General features: G+C 45.5%; 1 protein-coding gene across 3 annotated transcripts in view; it reads left to right on the top strand.

Annotated features, from left to right (window-relative positions):
- Positions 1 to 479: 479 nt before the first annotated feature.
- Positions 480 to 20,898, top strand: part of Sfmbt2 (Scm like with four mbt domains 2) — a 214,084-nt gene continuing 193,665 nt past the window's right edge. The window contains exons 1-2 of one of the 3 annotated variants that reach the window (XM_047520980.1): positions 3,321 to 4,187; positions 5,062 to 5,220. The gene's annotated coding sequence lies outside the window, so the exon portion shown is untranslated. Of the gene's footprint in view, positions 638 to 3,320; positions 4,188 to 5,061; positions 5,221 to 20,898 lie in introns of those variants that run through there. The other 2 variants (XM_047520981.1, XM_047520979.1) reach the window with 2 other exon arrangements.

Below are 20,898 nucleotides of genomic sequence, written 5' to 3'. Positions count from 1 at the left end.
GGGATTGAATTTCTCCCACTTTGAACGATCTCGGGCGGATAAAGCGCAAGTTTGTGCACTTGGTCGACAGAGGGATCGCAAACCCAGAAAAACAAAACAGCGGCCAAGGAAATGTGGTTTGTCCAGTTGTCGCTGCAAATGGGTGTGCGGAAATGCTAGCAATGTGAACTTTCTACAGATCGTGTATGGAGGGAGCTAAAGGAAAGGAGGGAGGGGAGAGGGCTGGAGGGGGCCGCGTGGAGTGAATTGTGCTGGCATGGGAGGGTGTCTGTGTGCTCAAGAGCCGAGGGAATGTCGCGACAGGGGCAGAGGAAGGAGCCGATCACGAATTGCAGGCTAATTGGCTTAAGACATTTTGCAAGCGCTGGAAAAGGTCGTTGAAGGAGTTCACTGCACAGAAAAAAAAAAAAAAAAAAAAATCTTAAAAAAGAGTGCCGGGCATGCGCACAGAGAGGATGCCATATTGGAATGAGGCTGTAGTGGGAGCTGGAGGGACCCGAGCCGGCGCGCGAGGGAGGCGGCGGGCAGGGAGCGAGTGAACCAGGGAGGCGAGGGCGGGCGAGCGAGCGAGGCGAGCGCCTTTTCCGGAGACTCCCGGGGCCAGGGTCCCCGCTGAGGGCGGAACAAACTTCATCAGGTAGGACGCAGCTCCAGCTACTGCCCTCGGCCCGCGATCAGACCTCCGGCCCGCAGGTTGAGTGCGCCGGGCAGCGTCTTTTTGCTAGCTTAGGGGGTGAAAAAAAAGGAAGACCAAGCAAGCTGGGTGGGTGTTGGGGGAGGAAGGAGAAGACCAGCCGAAGAGAAGGGCTGGCGAAGAAAGCGACAGCACTTGAGCGAAGCCTCAAACTCCTCTCTGCGCTCTGGGTTGTCATTTTTGCTTCCTCTGTCGCCTTCCCCCGAGACTCCTGGCTCTGAAAAGCCCGGCCGTGCGGGAGTCGGTCCGGAGTTGCAAAGTGTCCTCCTTCCTCCCCGTGCTGCCTGTCCCCTCCCGCCACCCACCCTCCTTGTTCGTGCACTCATTTTAGCGACGAAGCTGTCCCTGCTACTACCCTGCGCTCCCGAGTCCCTTCCGCACGCGAGACTCCTTTTAGTGTGTGTTTGGAGGTTTGGGGAGGTGGGGAGAAGAAGGTGGTGGGGAGGGGAGACGGGAGACCAGCAAAGGGGCAAAAAATCGTACAGACATTTGGAATCGCCCCTTTGGAGGCATTTGCCTGTGTCACTGAAATGAAATTGTCAGTAGTAGTTTCGGAGCGGGCTCCAGCGAGGATGATCTTTTTGTTCATTCCCCCCCCCCTTCAAGTAATATGTCACTTGGGGCTTTCCTGTTGTCCACTCTTATGAGACCTCCTCTCAAAATTACTAACCCGATCAGTCTCTGGAGTTTGTTTTTTAATATGCATATGTGTCTTGCTGAAATTCTCCCAAAAGGAACTGTAGGAACTGCTAGATGTATTTATTGATTTTGACCCGGGGCGGCGGAAGGGGATTAGCCAGGGAAGGGAGATTCTTTGGGGTGGGAAGTGGTTGATTCGGGTGGTCAGACGCACCTCCAGAGCCTCATTTCTACTTGTGTTTTCTTGGAAGCGCTGCAACAAGCCGGGAAGGAGTCTTTAGAGACCGTGCCGGTTTCAATATGGCGGGCTAAGGTGGCTTTTAAAAACTGAAAATAAAGGTTTTGAGGTGGGAAAAAACCCAACCGAAGTGGCCACGCCTTACTTTCGACTCTCTTTGGTTACCCCAGGAGCCGCTTTAGCGAATTAAGTGAGAAAAAAGAAAGGGAACGAGTTGCCCCAGTTTTTTCCGTGGTTAGAGTCTGTGTGTCAAGTCCATTGCTAGAGGGTAAAGGGTGGAGGGGTGCCTCTGGCCGGGACCAGGGCATCCAACCGCGACTGCCGTGGTTGTCCGTGGATTAGTGTGCATGCCTGTAGGTGCAGTTGCCGGGAAAGGTGTTAGAGAGAATCGCCCCAAATGTGTGTGTGTGTGCGTCTCGGAACCAGACCCTGCCACGATTTGACGTGACAAACTGCTGACACGTGGTGCAAAATACAGGAGGGCAGACGGAATGATTTATTTCGGTTTTCTAGAAGACGAGCTCGCTCCCTCCCTCTGTGTGCTGGATCCTGTGCGAGTAAACCCTCGATTAGGCGGAGCAAGGAGGTGCTTATTATAAGGACTGTCCAGGGTGTTGGGTGCAATAGTGCTGCATACGTCAGTGGGATTTTGTGTGGGCTGCATTTAGTGGTGGGCTCCTGCTTCCCTTCGCTTCGCGCTCCGGTGGGAAGTTAGGGACTATTGAGGGTGTGCGGAGGAAGAAAGTGGCGGAGTAGATAGGTGGGGGCATGTGGACCTCTGCCGAAAGTCGTATAGGGTCAATGTGAGGATTTGTCAAGTTTTGGGTTTCCCGCTTTAGGGAACGTGGGGGATGGGTGACACCATTCTAGGAGGAAATCGTCCCTTGCTCAGGTTGGGCACCGAGGGCAAGCCAATAGGGGCACCTCCAGCCCTGGAGGGCTCATGGGCAGGACTTTATCCTTGGGGTGTAAGTAGGCGGCGAAGTGCTCAGGAAAAGCCCGCATACTGGGCCTGGAGGGTCTGGGAATGGCGTTTGGACACAAAATCAGAGCCAGTTAGGGGAGTCTTAGGGAACGCTAGCAAACCCAAGCTCGGAGAAAAGCCACCCGGAATGCGGGAACGTAGTTTAGTTAGGAACAGAGGTCCCCGACAGGGGTCGCCCGTGTCCAGGACTCAGCGGCCGGGCGCTGGACGCGCGGCGGTGCCAACGGAAAAGACCCGGGAAGGGGGGTGGGGGCCACGCGGTGGTCGCGCGCTGTCCCCAGAGCCAGGCGAGGGCAGGTCCAGGGAACCTTCTGATCGCTTAGTGGCCAAATGCTAGGAGACGTTTTTAAGTGATATGGTTAAAAAAGATAGTGTCGGCCAGGTCTGTAGTTACCGCAGCAACGTGGTCTCAGGGCATTTAAGGGGCCCACGGCGGGGGGTGCTCTACAGGGTCACTTGGATGGACGACGTGCTGTCGGAAGGGCTGGTTCCCTCCAGTGTCGGGTAGGTGGCGGGTAGGGGCAAATCAGCATGGGGATTGGAGACCCCGAGGCAGGTTTTTCCCTCCCACCTGGGCGGCGAGGCTGAGCGATTGGCGACGCGCGAACCGAAACGCATTTCTCCCTCCACCCCAGGGACGGAGCGCGCGGCGCGTCCCCGGCTCTTCCAGCCTGCGCTTCGGCGCGTCCTCCCGGGGACAGCTCTTCCGTGGGCTCCGCTGAGGTGGAGACCAGACTAAAATGGCTCTGCCTGGTAAACTGCAGTTTCAGCCGCGTACCCCTCCCCTCGTCCTCCTGACGTCGCCGCTGACAAGGGCACAATTCACTACAACTCCCGAAGCCCACGATTTTGCACCGGGCAGGGCGGTGGACGCGAGTATACAGTCGATTACAAAGAACATTCCACAGGATTCTCGAAGGGCCCAAGTTTTCCTTTTTTGTGGGTAGGAGCGGGAACGGGGAGGAACTCAAGACGCTGCAGGAGCCCAGCCGACCACCGCCCCAGCACCGAGGGGGTTTGGGGCGCTGCAGCGGTTGGGGCTGGAGACTTCTACTGCTAAAAATACGAGGGAAGTCCCCGGGGACGCGAATGGTCGCCGTGCGGAGCGATGGCCACTGCCACTGGTCCTTGTCCTTGATTGCGTTTGCAGTGTCCAGCGGTCCAGAGACGACGCCGGAAAGCCTGGGAGACCATTCCCAAACTTCTGGAGACCTGCTCGCAGTTTCGCTTTCGGAATTTTGGGGATCTTTGGGTTTCTAGAGTTGGGTGGGATTCCGGGAAGGCAAGGCGACGTCCGTTGCCTCGTCGTGCGGTGCTCCGACTTCTCTCCGGTCCCTGCGTCCCCTAGATTCGCCTGCGTGTATTTCGCCGCGCTGTGCGAGGGTTTCGGGCTCCCTGGCCCGCGCGCCGCCCCCGCGCCGCATTCGGAGGGCTCCCGCCGCGCAGCCGCGGCGGATCCGGAGCCCAGTGGTGGGAAACCGTTTTCGACGAGGGCCCGCATCGCTTGGATCCGGAACCATCACCGCTGCCCTCCGCTCTCCCACACCCCTCCACCCTTGCACGGTAGCCAGGGGACCTGGGGGGACCGATTGGCCTGTCTACAAGGAGTGAATGGATCCTGGTTCCACCAGGTCGGAGGAAAAGCGTAAACAGGCTTAGAAATTCGGCCTCATTTCCCAGGGAGGCGGTTGGGGGTGGGGAAGGAGGCTGAGCGGGTAAGGGGGAGGAGGAAGGAGAGACAAGAGACCTTGGTGGTCAGAAGGAATTGTTGGCCAGGCCCTCCTTTGAGATAGGAGATCTGCTACTTTTTCCCTACTAAGCATTAAATTTGCACACACACTGCTTCCTCCCTGCCATAAATAAATACCGTCTCAGATCCTTATCTTAACCCGTTTGCTGGGACTAAGTCGCCTGCCTGCGAGGGGGACTGGAGATTAAAATGCCTGTGCACCCTAAGACCCAGGCCCTCTCCGAAGTTATTACTCCCTGAAGAAGGACCCATTCCTGAGTGGGTGCAAAACACTGCCCAGAGGCAGGGGGTCTTTGCAGTCCCCATCCTAGGGAAAAGAGCAGTAGAGCACCCTGTTACCCTGTTTTGATGTGTGTTGCTCTGTAAGTGCTAGCCAAGACCTGCTGAGGTGAGAACTTGAGTATTTCCCATTTCCAATTGGGATACTGGCCCCTTGATCCTCAAACAAGCAGTCCCCTGGGGAGATGCATTTTCCCTAATAATGGGAGTAATTGATCAGAGAATTTTTTCTCTTCATGGGTTTTTGCAGAATTTTTTCTCTTCGTGTGTTTCTTCATTTTTTTTTTTTTTTAAGCCTTTCTAGGTATAAATGACTAGCTCCATGATTCTTGACAAGGGGGGTGAAAAGCGGACTAGGTTCCTGACTCACCCTTTTCCTTTTTATAAGACTTTCCTGGGATTATTAAATGTTCATCAAATCCCTTTTCTGTCCATTCTATCTGAGGTGGTATTTTTCATTTTTCTTTACACTCCAGTGCCCCTAAAGGACTCTGAGAAGAAATACAAAGCCATGGAGACATCCCTTTAAGCACAAGTCCATGAGATTGTTTAGTTGATACAGGATGCTTACCAGGTCTGAGAAGTCCATGTAATGAAAATTCAAACTTTCCAGAGCCTACACTTAAGGCTAAAAGGTAAAAATTTACTAAAAGAGTAACTTTTTTTTTTTTTTTTTTTTTTAAAGTAGTTTTAACAAGAAAGGTCCACTGTGGGATTTGAATGACCTCCAGTTCTGGTATAAAAGATATGGACAACATTTCCTCTCATTGTATTTCACTATTTGGAATTTCTAGAGTTCATGTATGGTGTGGGGGTCATGAGGTGTTTTTATCCTGGTGTAACCTAGGAACTTCTAAAGGTTTGTTTGCCAAAATGATATTGGGATCTGTAATTCATTATACATTTTGTGATTTTTCTAACTGTTCTTACATCTACATTGCTTTGGCAGCAACTTACTGTCCCCATTCTACAAATCTAAAAATTTAGGGAAGTTATTCTTGTTATAGCAAAACAGAAAGTCAACCTGTGCATTGGGTTGGTGGTACAGGATCCATCCAGGAAGAGGGGAACATCAGAAGGCCTGGTTTCTGCTTAGCTGTGTGACCTGGGACAAATGTTTCAGCTTCTTTTCTTTTTTTTTCCCTTGGTATCTGGGATTGAACTCAGGGGCACTTGACCGGCCATTGAGCCACATCCCAGCCCTATTTTATATTTTATTTAGAGATAGGGTCTCACTGAGTTGTTTAGGGCCTCACTTTTGCTGAGGCTGGCTTTGAACTCGTGATCCTCCCGCCTCAGCCTCCCAAGTCTCTGGGATTATAGGTGTGCACCCCTAGGCTTCAGCTTTCTTATCTACAAAAGAACCACATTTGACTGGAATCTCACTCAGTGATCTCCATGTTTCTCTTTGGAAAACAAACAGAATCCTGGGATTCAGTAGGTCGCTGCTGACATGAACGCCCATGTGATTCTTCTGTTGGACTCCATTCCCCAGAGTATAGTGAAAACACGACTGGCCATAGGTGACAGGTGACAGTTATGTGATACAATGCTTGTGAAAGCAGCTGGTGGATTGTAGTTCACTGTGCAGAAGGAAAGTGCTGGAAGCTCCACACAGGCCTTGTTTTCCTTTGTATTCTGGAAAAGGTGGATTGGAGAGAAAAACAAAGGCCTGTGCGTGTGTAGCTTCACACCTGACTGCGGGGGCCGTGTGGCCTGGGCCAAGTTGGATTGGCGTGTCTTTGAATGCAAGCCTTGAAGAAATAACTCACTTGATTTTACTCTTAATTCCCAAGTCTAGAAGGGGCCATACCACATAGCACTCTGTGCCGCCGTCCCAGACCGGAAGGTGTTTGGGCCTCACTGGCTACTGTGAAAGTGTAGGTGGGTGACTGCAACCTTTTGGTGACCAGGGAGAGAAGGGGTCTCTCAGAAGCTCAGGGTTTTCCTTTCCTTGTCTTTGGATTTGGCTGGTGGGCAGCAATTCTTCTCTTTGTAAGACTAATAATTTCCTGAGACACTTCTTAAGGGAAATGAGCTTTTTGGCTAAAGTAGGTGTTGGCTGTGTTAAGTCAGTGTAAACAAGAATGTTTAATAGGCAGTCCTGTATGCTGTTAATAAGGAAAGATGCTCTGGTTCGAACTTACATAGTCATGAGGAATGTTAAATAATTCATTTAAGGTTACCGAATAAGTTTCTTGGGGTTTGGTTTTGCGCCTTCCATTCACCGGTGTTCAAAGAAAAGATGCCACCGTAACACCACCCATCTGGTTGGTCTGTAGTGAATTCTAGAGTGCTAACACTTCTCTGTATGCTGCTGGTGGGTCCCTTATGTTAGCCAGGAGACCACTCCTACAGGCTTCCCTGCCTGTGGTGAGATAGATGTTTTTGACACTGATTAAAGAAAGGATCCATTGTGCTTTTCTGTTTTTTTTTTTTTTTAAACTGAAAAAAACAGAAAGGACACATTTTGGTAGATACAGGCCCTTGTTGTTAAAGCATTTGGTGAATTGTGCAAAGTAGGGCAGATAATGTTAGCCCTTGCGATTAGACAAGCGTGGTGTGGAGCTTGCGTGATGAGAGGAGGGGCCAGTTTTTGTCCTGTGAATTTTCCCCTGCAGTTTTATTGGCTGAGAAAAATACACAAATCCTGCTGAATTTAGCATGTTTTTCTTTTCTCCCCATTTCAGTCAAAACTTCCATATGAACTGAACCACTTTATAAGAGTCTGAAATCCCAAGTGCAGGTTCCTATAGAGTCTCCTTTACCACTGAGCTACCTTCCTAGCCCTTTTTTAAAAAGTTTAAATTTTGAGACACAGAGTCTTACTAAGCTGCGCATGTGACCCTCCTGCCTTAGCCTCTTGACTTGCTGGGATTGCAGGTGTGAGCCAGTGTACTGGGCTTCTTGAAATCCTTTTTAAAAGTATTTTTAGTTGTAGATGGACACAATACCTTTATTCTTATTTATTTATTTTTATGTGGTGCTGAGGATGCAACCTAATGCCTCACACATGCTAGGCAAGTGCTCTACCACTCAGCTACAACCTCAGTCCGTCTTCAAATACTTTTAAAAATACAAATAACAGCTGCTTATTTAAATACCTCCTGTTCGCTAGCCACTCTTCTTACTGCTTTATATTTGTTTTTCACCTTTCTAATGAGAGTTTTATCACCTCCATTTTATAGAGGAGACTGAGGCTCTAGAGAGCTGGTGGAACCTGCTCAGGAGGACACAGTTAGCCAGAGAGAGCTGGGATCTGAGTCCTGGTGTATTTCATTGTCTTGAGAGGGTGATGGGCATCTTTGATTGATGTGTGAGACACTGCACCTAGAACTTGAACACATTCAATCATTTAATCCTTCATTTGTTTGTTATTTCCACAATCCCACAGTGCTGGGGACTCGAACCCGGGCATTCAGCATGAGAGGCAGGCACTCTACTAGGTGAGCTGTATGGCCTGCACTTCAATCATTTAATCTTTATAAGGTGGCTGCTGTGGTATTTGTTTTATTGATAAGGAAATTGAGTCTTTGGATAGGTTATATAGGGCCATACAAACAGTTTGTCGTTAGTACTTAATTTTGAAATGGAGTAAGATTAGAGCATTTTCCTTTTGCGGTAAGTTTAAATGATCCTGGGAGAGTGGAGCTTTTAAATAAATGAAACTGAAATTGCTATTTTTAAAGGAACTGAAAATAATCAGTGCCCCTGGGTTAGGAGAGAAGGTCATTTACTGCCAGATGATTCGACCATTAAAGATTTGAAACATGTTGAATTTTTGAAATTTCATCTTGATTATAAAATCAGTGGCATTAATGTAAATCAATTTCCTCTCCGCTGATGAGAGCAAGAATAAGTTTTAGAAGTCCTCAAGTCTGGGGGAGGTGGAGAAATTGCAGGCAGGCAGAGGAGAGCTGGGGTTTTCCCTCTAAGTCACGTTGCCACTGACACGGACCATCTTTTAGATCCAGCTTCAGTGTTTGGCCTTTTACTGGATTATTTCTCATGTAGAAAACTGGAAACAAAAAACACACACTGTTCTTTATGGGAGCCCCATGTAAACACAGTCACGTGCCTGCCCTGTGGTCTCGTGGGTGAGTTGTAGACCCCTTTCCTGGCATGATTGTCCTGAGGCTATGAGGCTGGTGAATAGAAGGGCCTTTATTCTGTGTGAATGGAAATTAATTTCACTTCTTTTAACTGGAGGAAAAGTCCAACATTGCCAAATCAAGTGACTGTATTTTCATAGAAATCACCTTTTGACCTTATTTTAGGAAGTGTACTAAATCACTAATCGCTAATCAGTCAACTGTGGTCTGATAGTTAGAATCAACCACATCCTGAAAGCCCAAGAGTTCAGAGTTTTTTGTGTGACCCTGGCTAAGTCACTTTATTTTTAAACCTCCCCTAGTTTCGATTTTCCCATTGATGAATGGCCTAATAGAACTCTTGCTTGGCGTATATCTATCGTAAAAACTTGCTTTGAAAGGTAAAAGACATGTTTACTCTTACAACTTTGTGACAAATACACTTTTTATTAAAGAAAAATCTCCCCGACTCAAGGTACATGCTTAACGATCGCAGAAGCCGCATTTGTGTTTGCGGTCATTTTTCTTTTTCTCCATCTCCAGATTGGAAAGGATGTCTCCCTCTGAGCTGGTGTATTTTTAATGTTACATATTCAATAGCCTGGAAGGTTACATATTCTTGCCTGTGTACCAACAAAGCTGCTCACCGCATGCAGCAGCAAAGGGGACCTGCCACTGATAAAAGATGGCACCTCTTGGTGCGTGGCTTAGTTTAGAGCTCTTCAATTAAAGAAGACAGACATTCATAGGAGACTGTTCTAAGCAGCCTCACAGTTGGTACTGTGCCTGAAAGAGATTCATTGCTTATGGGGAGAACTTGGAGAAATCCCCCTGTGAATGCAGTGCTGCAAAGAAGGTACCCCTCGCCCCCGCCGCACCCACCAAAAAAGAGGATAGAGCAAAAAAGCACAATGCCCACATTGACCTTGTCCCAGGGTGATGGTTGCATTCCTTTCTGCAGGTAGGAAACTGGCTCTGCTTTTCTAAAGGCAGGGAAGTTGGACAGTCACAGGAAGGAGTTCTGGAGGGAGGATGGGGCTTGATCTGGAGATGGTTACCCAGCAGGGGAGACCAGAGGTGAAGAATAGTCATGAGGATAAGAAACCCAGATGGCAAGTATTTATTTTTCCAGGCAGACTGTTGCTTTTATTAATTCATATTGTTGGTGTTGACTCCCTAAGTGAAAGTTCATCTGCTTGTGTTTTAGCCGTGATTGTTCTTCCTAATGATATTCTTTTATTTGTAAACAATTGGTCGATGTGAAATCCAGCCTTCCCACTTGAAAGCCCTCCGGTGGGTCACGCTGGGCCTGTTGCTGCTGCCTGGATTTGTTTGCTTGGATTCACGCTGACAGGTCGACGTGAATTTAGTGGTTGGGAGGTGTAGACTTTATCCTGCCTGGTTGGTCTTTATTCCTCTGACTTGCAGCCCATGGCCTTACTTTTCCATTTGGTCCAATGAAGGAAAAGCTTTTAAAGTCCCAACAGTGTGAGAAAGGTGTGTGTGGAAGAGCCTTAGGTCTTAGGTGTTTTGAGGGGTGGCGGCGATGTTGATTTTTGAGACATTTGTTCCTTGGCAGGCGAGTTTCCAAGGAGAGGATTTTGCTTAATCGAGTGGAGGAGGGAGCCAGGGAGGAGGCGGCCTTCAGCCAGGCCAGCTCTTCTGAGAAGCATTCATGTCCATGTGCTAATTAAAAAGAAAAAGGCGTTCAGCAGAATGCAGCTGCTGGTGGTTTCCTATTGAAGCCGACAGATTTCAAGAGCCTTCGAGGCCTCCTGCCCTCCTGTATCTAATCCCTGCCAAGTGTGCGTCCCCAGTTTTGGGTTGGGAGATGCGAACAGTTGGATGCCGTCATTTTCATGGAAGTTGATGGCTATGGAGCAACTTTTGTTTTTCCCTGCCTGTCTCTTTCCTCCTCGACTCTCTGTGGCCCTGTTACTGAAAACTAGCTGACTCTGGAGTGGAACACACCCGTGGGGGCGCTGACATTCTGTTGGGAGGAGGCTCTGCATGGAGTAGTGACAGCGTGTGGCAGCCTTGTCCTTCATTGTAATACTGTGCTGCAGTCTTTCCACTGGCTGTCAAGTTCAGGACACCCCTTTTCTCCCTCTGCCACTATCAACCTCAGTGTGGTCGTACAGCCCAGCTGATGGAGTCTCTGAACAGCCAGCCTGGGCATTTAGAGCTGTTTGCCATCTGCCCTCTTCTTACTGGGTGTCTCCTGGCCATTCTGGGTATAGGCTCTGGATCCTGGAGTCTGACCTCACCTCTCTCCCTTGCCTGGCCTGGGATCTTTGGACTCCTCATGCCCCTTCTCTCTGTGGGAGCTCTGTAGGTTTCTCATGGCTGAGTGCACACCCACCTCTTCCTTGAAATCTTTAGTGATCCAGCTCGGGCCATGGAGAACATTCCCTTCCTGAGTCCCTGCTTTATTCTGGTGGGTGCTGTATTATTCCCTTTTACTCTGTACACCTAGCTTTAATAAGGAAGGGAAGTGAGAACCCAGATTCTCTCATGAGTTTGAGTGGGAGGTGAGATGTGAAGAGCTTCCAGAACGGTCCCTCTGTTTTGCAGCTTAGAACGGTGTTGCTCCCCATCAAAAGGCCAGGGACTCATGCTGGTAAATGGTAAGTGATATCATCATACTGTCTAACTCTGTCTTCTGCCGTTGCCAGCAAAGTCCTATACATTTTTTCAAATGTTTTTGTTTACTTTGCATAATTTTCAGTTTGCTGAGAGTAAACTTCCTATGCATTTAAGTGGTGTAATTTGTGAAAATTGATGTATGTTTAGTTTTTTGAATTAAAATAAACACCTGAAATGCCCTCCAGTTGCATGACTCCCCAGCTAGACTGTGGACCTCTGTAGTCCAGGGCTGCTCTTTGACCATTGCTGCAGAGGAGGGTTGGGACTGCTCATTGTTGGTTTTGGGTGACTGAGTGAGGTAGTGTTTCTTTTGGTATTTTGAACACTATTGCTGTGCATCTATCTTGAAGTAGTCAACTCATAAAATTCACCAGAAAGTTGCTCATTACTTGACATTATCTATGCATGGTCAATTTATAGAAGACTTCTTTGAAAGTTTCCTAACTTTTTGAGTTCTTATGACCAGGTATATACAACACATGGTCTCATTTACCAAACTGACTTGTATATGTTATGTGCCATGTATAATAGAAAGGGATCTATTGTGGATGAAGTTTACTTAGCTTGGGTTGATGCTGTGATGTTTCTCTCAGTCATGGTAGGTAATTGGGAGATCCTCTTTGGAGTTGTCCAAGATGTCAGAACCCAGGTGATGACATCTCTGCTAATTCTAAAACTCATGCTCCTTTTATAAGACCCTGTGTCTGAGCTGTCTTATGCTTGCCTACCTCTGGATGTAAATTTCTGGGACAAGATATTTCTGGTACAAGAAAGCTTAGATTGCTCTTTGATTGCTTTTGATATTGTATACATTGTGTACATCCATGATCTAAAAAAATCTGAAGTCCAAAATTCTCTTAAATCTGAAACTTTTTGAGAGCCAGTGCCCCAGTGTGATACCACAATGGAAAATTCCACATCCTGAAATTCTGTTTCATGGAAAACATTATTAATAAATCGTATATCAAATTCAGGCTATATATGTAAGGTTTTATCTGTGAAACATAAATGAATTTCATGTTTAGATTTGGGTCCCATCCCTAAGATAATTCATTTTGAATATTCACATCTTCCAAAATCTGAAAAAAATATCCAAAACTTGAAACATTTATAGTCTTAGGAATATAGTCTTTTCAGGTAAGGAATTTTCAACCTGCAATGCTATTTAATTGGGTATTTCCCAGCCTCATTATTCTTTATAGTAAAACAATAACTTGTAGATAAACGATCAATAAATAAATGCACTTTCAAGGTAGTGCACAGCGGTCTGCATTTGGAGATTTACTCCTCTTGAGCAAGTAATGTGGAAGGCTCTTATTTTTATTTTGCACATTCATGAGCAACTGATTGAACTTATCTTACACACCCTGTAATATGTGCTGTTTGAGGGGGAGTTTTAAGAGGTGCCAGTGAAAACCATGGATTAGAGAACACAGAATGTTCTGGAACAGGTGCTTCAGCCCTGGTATTCACTCCTCCAGTGCCTGTTATCCCCAACATAGCTTATTTCCTGGTATTGAGATATGAATCTGATGGTCAAAAATTTGCATTTCTTACACGGGGGCAGTAATTTGTGTCTGATTTCATTCTAATTGAGTGAAAATCCTGGATCCTGGTTGAGAAATGGTGAGTCAGTTGCTGCCCTAATCCAGGTAAATCAAGCTCTGAGCATATGGTGGATGGCAACACTCCACAGACCTTCCGCCCAGACAATCAGCTCACCTCACGCTGCGGTGGAATGAGGCAGGACCTGTCTGTAAGAAAGGCAGACGAGTTGGCTGGTGAAAGTGGCGAAGAAATGTACTCCGGCATTATTAGCAGAGTGATCTGTGAGAGGGTGAACCGAGAGGGAAGCCCGTGATAATAGTACCTAGCCCTCAACACTGCTTCTCATCTTGAGGGCTGTTTTCAGATCCGTTTTTTCGGAGACTTGTGATTCCTGGCTTTTCTGCATCTTGCTTCTTAGGAAGAGGGAAGCTGTGAATTTTTCAGGGATCAAGTTTTGGTCCAAAATTTGGTTGTGCATCTTTCTGAATCCTTTGTGATTTTCCATTTTGATTGAAATATTTCGAAAGGTCTTAGATGAGGTTTCCTCTGCTCATTTTGAAATTCCTGGAGTGTGAAATGAGGTGGCTTTCAGTGTGATTTAGACATGCTCGATTTCCAAGGGCAGCCAGAACATGTCTGGAATTTCACAAGCTTTTAGTTTAGACTTCGCATTTTATTTTCTACCAGGAGAATATTATCTTTTTTCTGAGTCAATGAAAAATAATAACTGTGAGGTAGCAAGCCTGAAATTATGAGCATATTATTAATTAATAAAAGTGCCAGTTTCTTATGCTACTTTAAGGCAGACCAGTTTGGAAAGCTGACTTAATGTTACGTCTGCAGGAGCCTTTCCTGAGCAGGAAGCCTTTGGGAACCTGCCCTGATGTGTGGAGATAGGAGTGATTTCTGATGCTAAAGTAGCTTTGTTATTTACCAGTCAACAACATTTCACTTTTCCACCTGAGTTTGGATGACTCCAGTTGCAGAATAATAATTTAACACTTTCGTTTACTGAGACAAAAATCAAGATGGAACAGTGGTGTATTAGAACTGGGTTAGAGAAAGAAGATCATTTATCGACTCAGACCCGAAGATCTGAAGTTGGAGCTGGCCCTGCCTTTATTGCTTTGGATGTCAGAGGGAGGCTGATTTCTTCTCACCTGTGCTTACTAACTCTGGGGAAGAAACTGACTGTGTGTTCAGGATGCTTGATTCTAAAGTGGCAGCAGGTGAAAGGCCTTCACCCTTCTGTACCGGGAGAATCCTTTTCTAGGTGCTTTGATCAGCCAAAGAACAGAGACTTAAAGTCACTATCATTGTCGTTTCCAGGCCTCTGTGCTGTGATTCCCATAATCAGCAACTTCCAAGCATTGTGAAAGATACTCTCAGCCTTTCTGTTCCCCACTCTGGAACATAAGCAGACAACGGAGTAGTATGATGGCTGAAGCAGGCGGCTAACATAGAAGGTGGACACGAAAAGTAACGAAGGGAGAAAAATGACTTTTCCTGTAGAGAAGAAAATCTTAAAAGAAAAAACATCAGAGCCTCAGGGAAGAAGCTTAGATGATTATGTATTTATGTCGCGAAAATAGGATAGAGTGATAAAGGGTAATATTGTGAGAATTGAAAAGAGCTTTTGGATATTAATATATATTAACTCAGCATCAGAGCTAGAGAGATAGTCGAGAAAATACCCCAGATGATCGAGTGAAAAAACGAAGTGACAGAAAGTAAAAGGGGAAATTAAAGAGGTCCAGCATTTGAATGAAGGAGTATCGGAATGAAAGAGAAAATGGAGATGAGGAAATCAGCAGTAGCTCAATGAAATATCCTAGAACCGAAGAACATGAATTTCAGTTTAAAAGGAGTCAGTCATTCAGTGTCCACCAGCCAGCAAGTAGATTGCCACTAGACATTAGACACATTTCAGGATTTCTGGCCATTAAAAAAAAAAAAAATCCAGCACTTAGGATGGTATTACACTTGACACCCTGCAAGCTAGAGGGCAGTGGATGGAAGCCCGTCAAAATCTGAGGGAGGGTGTATTTCTGACTTAAGATTTCTTTATCCATCTAAACTATTGGTTAAAATATCCAAACAGGTCAAAGACATTTTTAGCCATAAAAAGGGCCTCACAAGTTCTGCACATAAATCCTTTCTTTGGAAAATGTTGGCGAATGTGCTCCAACAGGAGGAAGAACCAAGAAGGAGGAAGACAGGAAATCCCATAAGAAAGGAGGGGAAGGGAAGTCTCAAGATTACACCCGTGTTCCAGGCTTGGAAGCTTGGGATTAGAGCAGGAAGGAGGCCCTCGGAGACACTGCTTCTAACAGAAATGAAGAAAATGCCTATATACTTCAATTTATGGACAGGTTCTTTAGGCAGTTAATGGAAAGTTTGGATTTGAATGGGTGATAAGCATATTGGAAAACCAAGGATGTGGGAAAACAAACCATTATTAGCTCCAGGGAAAAGTCGTGTAAGACGGGAAGAGCGACCACCGGTGTGGCTTTGCAGTGGTGGGTCTAGCCATGTGGAAATGTGGTCGAATCTGGGAGGAGGGAAGGGTACCTGGAGTCAGAGGGAAGGTGGTTCGTGACTAGTAGGGTGTCACCTGCTAACGACAGAGACTAAGAAATTAAGAAGTAGCTCTTCCTGGCTGGGGTTGTGACTCAGTAGTAAAGCGCTTGCCTAGCACGTGTGAGGCACTGGGTTCTATTCTCACATAAGCACCACATATAAGTAAATAAAATAAAATTTCCTTCAACAACTAAAAAAATAAAGAAGTAGCTTGTTATTCAATGTCAGGGGAGATGATCAAAGCAGTTAAGAGAGTTGAAGGTGGTTGCTTCAGGGAGTGGGAAATGGGGGAGGAGATTTTTTTGGTCTATTTTTTTGGAGGGGGAGGGTCAGTGTACAAGTCTTAGAATCGTTTGCCTTTTAACATTATATGCACATATAACTCAGTTTTAAAAAATAATCTGCTTGCAGTGAAGGGAATAATGAGAAACAGTCCTAGAAATTACATAATGCATTTTCTTTTATATTGAGACAACTGAAGCCTGGAAAAAAACCAACTTGCCCATGTACTTAGATCTGTTATGAGATTGGCCTAGCCGTGAATAACATGATCAATTTTTACCACTGTAACTCTGCTGAACTTTTATGGAGGCTTTAGCAAGATGGTCTAGGCTGTGGTTTGAAAGTGTCCCCCAAAGGCTTGTGTATTAAAGGACTGGTCCTCAAGCTATGGTGCTATTGGGAGGTGGTGGGACCTTTAAGGGGTGGGGCCTAGTGGGAGGAAGTTAGGTCATGGGGGTGTGCCCCTGATGGTCATGTTGGTATATTGGGACTTGGCTTCTTCCTGTCTCTCTCTTTGCTTCCTGGCAGCCATGAAGTGAGGCTGCTGCCCCTGCCTCGTGCTCTCACCCTGATACACTGTGCTGCCACAGGCTCAAAGCAACAGGGCCAAATGACTGAAACCTCTGAAATCATGAGCCAGAATAAACCTTGCCTCTTTTTAAGTTGATTATCTCAGGTATTCTTTTCACAGCAGGGGAAAGCTGACTAGTGGTCTAGCCAAGCTTGATTTTTCTAAAACAGTTAAATTGAGATTACTGGCATCCTATGAGGAATCTTTGCAAAACTATTTCTGGAAAAATCAACCTTGCTTTCCTCATATTCAAATGAATTTTCAGAAGTATTATTTTTTTCTAGTCTACTTGTGGTAGATATCTTTCGATTGGAGAATCCTGACATAATCTCCTGTCCATGTAGCAAGCCATGGTTCTCAAAGTGTGGTCCCCGGATAAGCATCAACATCTCCTGGCAACCTGATAGAAATACAGGTGGTCAGACATCACCCCAGATCTAGGGAATCAGGAACTCTTGGGACAGGGCCAAGCTCACCAGGTGGTTCTGCTGTGCTTTTAAAGTTGGAGGAGCACCCTGGGCTGCCCCTTGTACCCTGTGGCCTGGCACATTAGTCCTGCAAACTTCCTGCTGACTAGAGCTTAAAGACTTGATCTCATCTAAATGCAAGGAAAGCTCCGAAGTGTCTTTTGGGTAGCCGGTGACTCCTTACTGGAGATATAGGAGGAAATGGATATGGGGTGTGGTGGTTAATCTCTCTACCTGCGTGCACTTTGAGATGTGTTCTCTTCACAGTAGAGTGTGCTGTGCTGATAAAGGCATTAGGGACTGGCCTCCTAAGCCATGCAGAAATCATTCTTGTCCCTACCTTAAATGACCCCAGTTTTAATTTTTGCTCAACTAAGGGGTTTATGTGAATGGTAGTTACAGTTTCTATTTCTACGACTTTTCTCATAGATGAAAACTGGGTGCCCTGAAACATAGCCCTGGGTGTGTAAGGATGTAGTATCTGATGAAGACAGAGTGCACACACTCCGTAGGATATTGGGGTGGGGAAGAGTAGGAACTCAGAGGTGCAGCTCACAAATACATGAGCATAAAACGCACCTCGGGTTAAACAAAAATTAAATGTCGAACCTGAAATCTCCAAGAGTGAGGTTTCTGACATCCCTACACTTAGGGAGGACTTTTTAAGAATGTAAGTTTTAGAGGCAATAAAGTGAATTGATAGATTTGACTCAGTTAAAACCACACTTGACATTCTGTGTCAGAAGAGACCACTCCAGGGCAAGCTGGTGAAATGTTGACAAGAGTTTGGTGAGATGAAATATCTATAGCTGGTAAAAAACCATAAAATACACCTGGAGTTAAAATACAGGACAGAGGTGGAGGAGGCGCCATGTAGTATGACATCTTGCAGTGACAGGTGCTGTCATTTAAATATCAGATGGAAAGGTGAAGGAAGCCATTCTTGGCTGGGGAGACACTGGGTTTAGACCTCTCTCTCTCTCTCACAGGCTTGACTGCGGCTCCCTTTTGTGATCTGGTATATAACTTCTGGAATTCCGTGTTAAGGAAACATCAAGGATGTAGGGTTTGTGTCCGAGGAGGATGAACACAGCACTGTTTATAATGGTGAAAACGAAAACTGCCCCTACCCACAATCAAAACCAAAACCAAGCCCCATAATGGTTAGTAGTGGAGGCACGGCAAGTAAATCATCCTACTCATAATAAAAATTCTACACACATTTCAAGGTATATTCTCCAAGAATTGTGATCACATGAGGAAATGCTTTCTGTGTGATGTTACATGAAAAAAGGATTAGGGCTGGGCATGGCGGCACATGCCTGTAATCCCAGTGACTCAGGAGGCTGAGGCAGGAGGATTGCATGTTTGAGACCAGCCTTGGTAACTTAGACTCTAAGCAACCTAGCAAGACTGTCTCAAAATAAAAATTAAAAAGGGCTGGGGATGTGGCTCAGTGGTTAAGTGTCCTTGGATTCAAACCCCAGAACCAAAAAGGGAAGAACTAGAATTCTGAATACTATATGAACTCACAAAAACTATGCACAGAGAAGTGATCAGGAGGTATCATAGCTGTAAAAGTTCCTTTTCCAGACGTTATTACCCTATGTACATGTATGATTACATGAATGGTGTGAATCTACATGTGTACAACCATAGAAAGGAAAATGTTGTACCCCAATTGTGTACAATGAGTCAAAATGCAGTCTGTAAAAATAAAAGTAAAAAAAAAAAATTCCTTTCCCCTGGGTGTTAGGGTCAGAGTGATTTTAATTTACTTCTTTGTATAATTTTGTTTCCCAGAATTTCTTTCAAGACCGTCTCTTTTATAGGAAGGAAAAAGTGAACGTTGTTGAAAAGGTCTGAAGTGTGACGTGCCATTTGCCAAAATAAGCAACTTTTACAGCTACCTGGGTGAACATCAAGAAAACCTCTCAGTGGAATGCCACTTGTTCTTTTAAGAGTGATGTGAGATTTAACCCTGCCACTCATTCAGGTGGCTTTCTGTGAGGTGTTTGTACTATTACCCCCAAGTTCTATTTAAAATGATTGATTAGGTGCATTTAAATCAGTGTCTTACTTTACCGTCCCAGGCTGCCTTCCTGTAGCGTCTGGTTAGACACAGATGGATAAAGCCTTGGGGCACCAAGGACTCATAAAAACTTTAGCAAACTTTTTTCCCTGTTTCCTAAGTGTCGTAGAAGCCATTGATACTTCACTGATTTATTAATAGCTACCTTTGTGGACCTCTCTCCCCACCTTCCAGAAAAATTTTGTGCCTAATAACATCTTTTAGGTGGAATGATTTTCTTGAGTTTATAAATGAATGGGAAAAGAAAACAGTCCTAGGATGACACACACAACTTTGCTTTTAAGATTGTTTCAAGTCCTTTGAAATTGTATTGATATGAAAGTGCAGCACATTGAATAAAAGCCTGTTGTTTGAGGAAGTTTGCCACAAGTCATTTGTGGAATATTAAGGAGAAACTAAATCTCCTTTTGGAGAGTCTTCGGTTTTTAAATTCCTATGTTCTCTTTTAACCACGTTGACATTATTAAGTTAAATTACAGGTTTTTAAGAGAGCAAAATCTTGGTGGTTATTAAGGACGTATCACAATCTCTCAAATGTGGCTCATCAGTGTAGTGGTGCATCTAGACTGTCCAGTGCAGCAGCCACTGGTGGCCACGTATGACTTTGACTTAAATTCACTAAAGTGAGAATTCAGATACTGGTTGTACTGGCCACATTTCAAGGGCTCATAGCTACATGTGGCTAGTGGTTGTCGTATTGAACCATGTGGTATAGTAAGTTCCACTGGACATTGTTGGTCTAGAGACACTCAAAACAGGTGATAAGAGCCCTACAATTTCTGATTATTTTTAGAGTGATATCCAGTGAATATTCTTCCTCCCTAACAAGGTTTTGCTTAGATTCTGCTGAAAATGAATTGTGTGCTGTAAACACATCACAGGTGAAAGAAGGAGGCAAGATAGCATGGAGAGGGGAGAAGGCTTATTTTATTAAATTTGGTTCAGATAAATGGGTGTTCTGATGGAGAAAATATACAATTCGTACTAGAAATACCTTGTAGGCATTTTAGATTTGAAAAAGACCTTTGATTGAGTCTGAGTAAGCCTCCTTATTTAAGTGGTGAGGAATTTGAGGAAAAGAGAGGCTAAGTCATTAGTTTATGTCACACAGTGAGGTGGTGGCCATGGGACTCCTTGCCCTTAAGCTTACCCTTCATTTCATGGGGCCAGGTGACTTTCAGAAGAAGTTGCGGTGCTGTAGTTCTGTGGCTCACCTGCCTTGGAGACGAGAGGAGCCAGTGGTAGTACAGTTTACACAACTGTGTTGTCCAGGCAGGAAGCTTTCTGAACTTCTGTGTATGCCTTTGGAAAAAAATCCTGCCTTCATTAGTAGACACATTTACTTTTGGTCTTGAAACCACAGACAGTATATTTTATGAATTAATAGGCAGCCAGGGTGTAGCTTGCTGGTAGAGTGTTTGTGTAGAACATGTGAGGCCCTGGGTATGATCCCCAGCACCCACACACAGACATGGGTGCACACACACACACACACACACACACACAATCAAAAGGAACTGCACAGCTTTTAAAAATAGCCTTTAAATATAAAAATAGTCCCTTTTTGGGTTAGGGTATTATTAGGAAAAGGATTTGCTTTTGTGTGTGTGTGTGTGTGTGTGTGTGTGTTTGTGTGTTTGTGTGTTTCCTCTCCCAAAGCTGGGGATCCAACCCAGAGCCCCACGCATCCTAGACCTGCACGCCCAGCCCACAGTACCCTGTTTTTATTTTCAAAGCTTAACGGAACAGTTGTCACCACTAAGACTTGCCCCACCGTATCCCATTTAAAGTAAATGGATTCTTAAAAAAAAGGAGAGTAAATAGAAATTTCTGTGAAGTAGTTTGTCATTTTCATATTTAATATGTTTCCTCCAGAATTACCTATTTCTACGGTTCCATTAGCTGCTGAGCGCGAGCTGTGGAAAGTGAAGTCATTTATTCCCGCACGGTGGCCCCATGCTGGGAAGAGACTGTGTTTGTGAGGTGTGTTCCGCCGTGTTCTGTTGACGGTACCTCCAGATGCCTCTTGTGTGTGC

The sequence above is a fragment of the Sciurus carolinensis genome, chromosome 12 (assembly GCF_902686445.1).
Source record: "Sciurus carolinensis chromosome 12, mSciCar1.2, whole genome shotgun sequence".
NCBI classification, from domain to species: Eukaryota; Metazoa; Chordata; class Mammalia; order Rodentia; family Sciuridae; genus Sciurus; species Sciurus carolinensis.
This window is presented reverse-complemented; position numbering and strand designations above follow the sequence as displayed.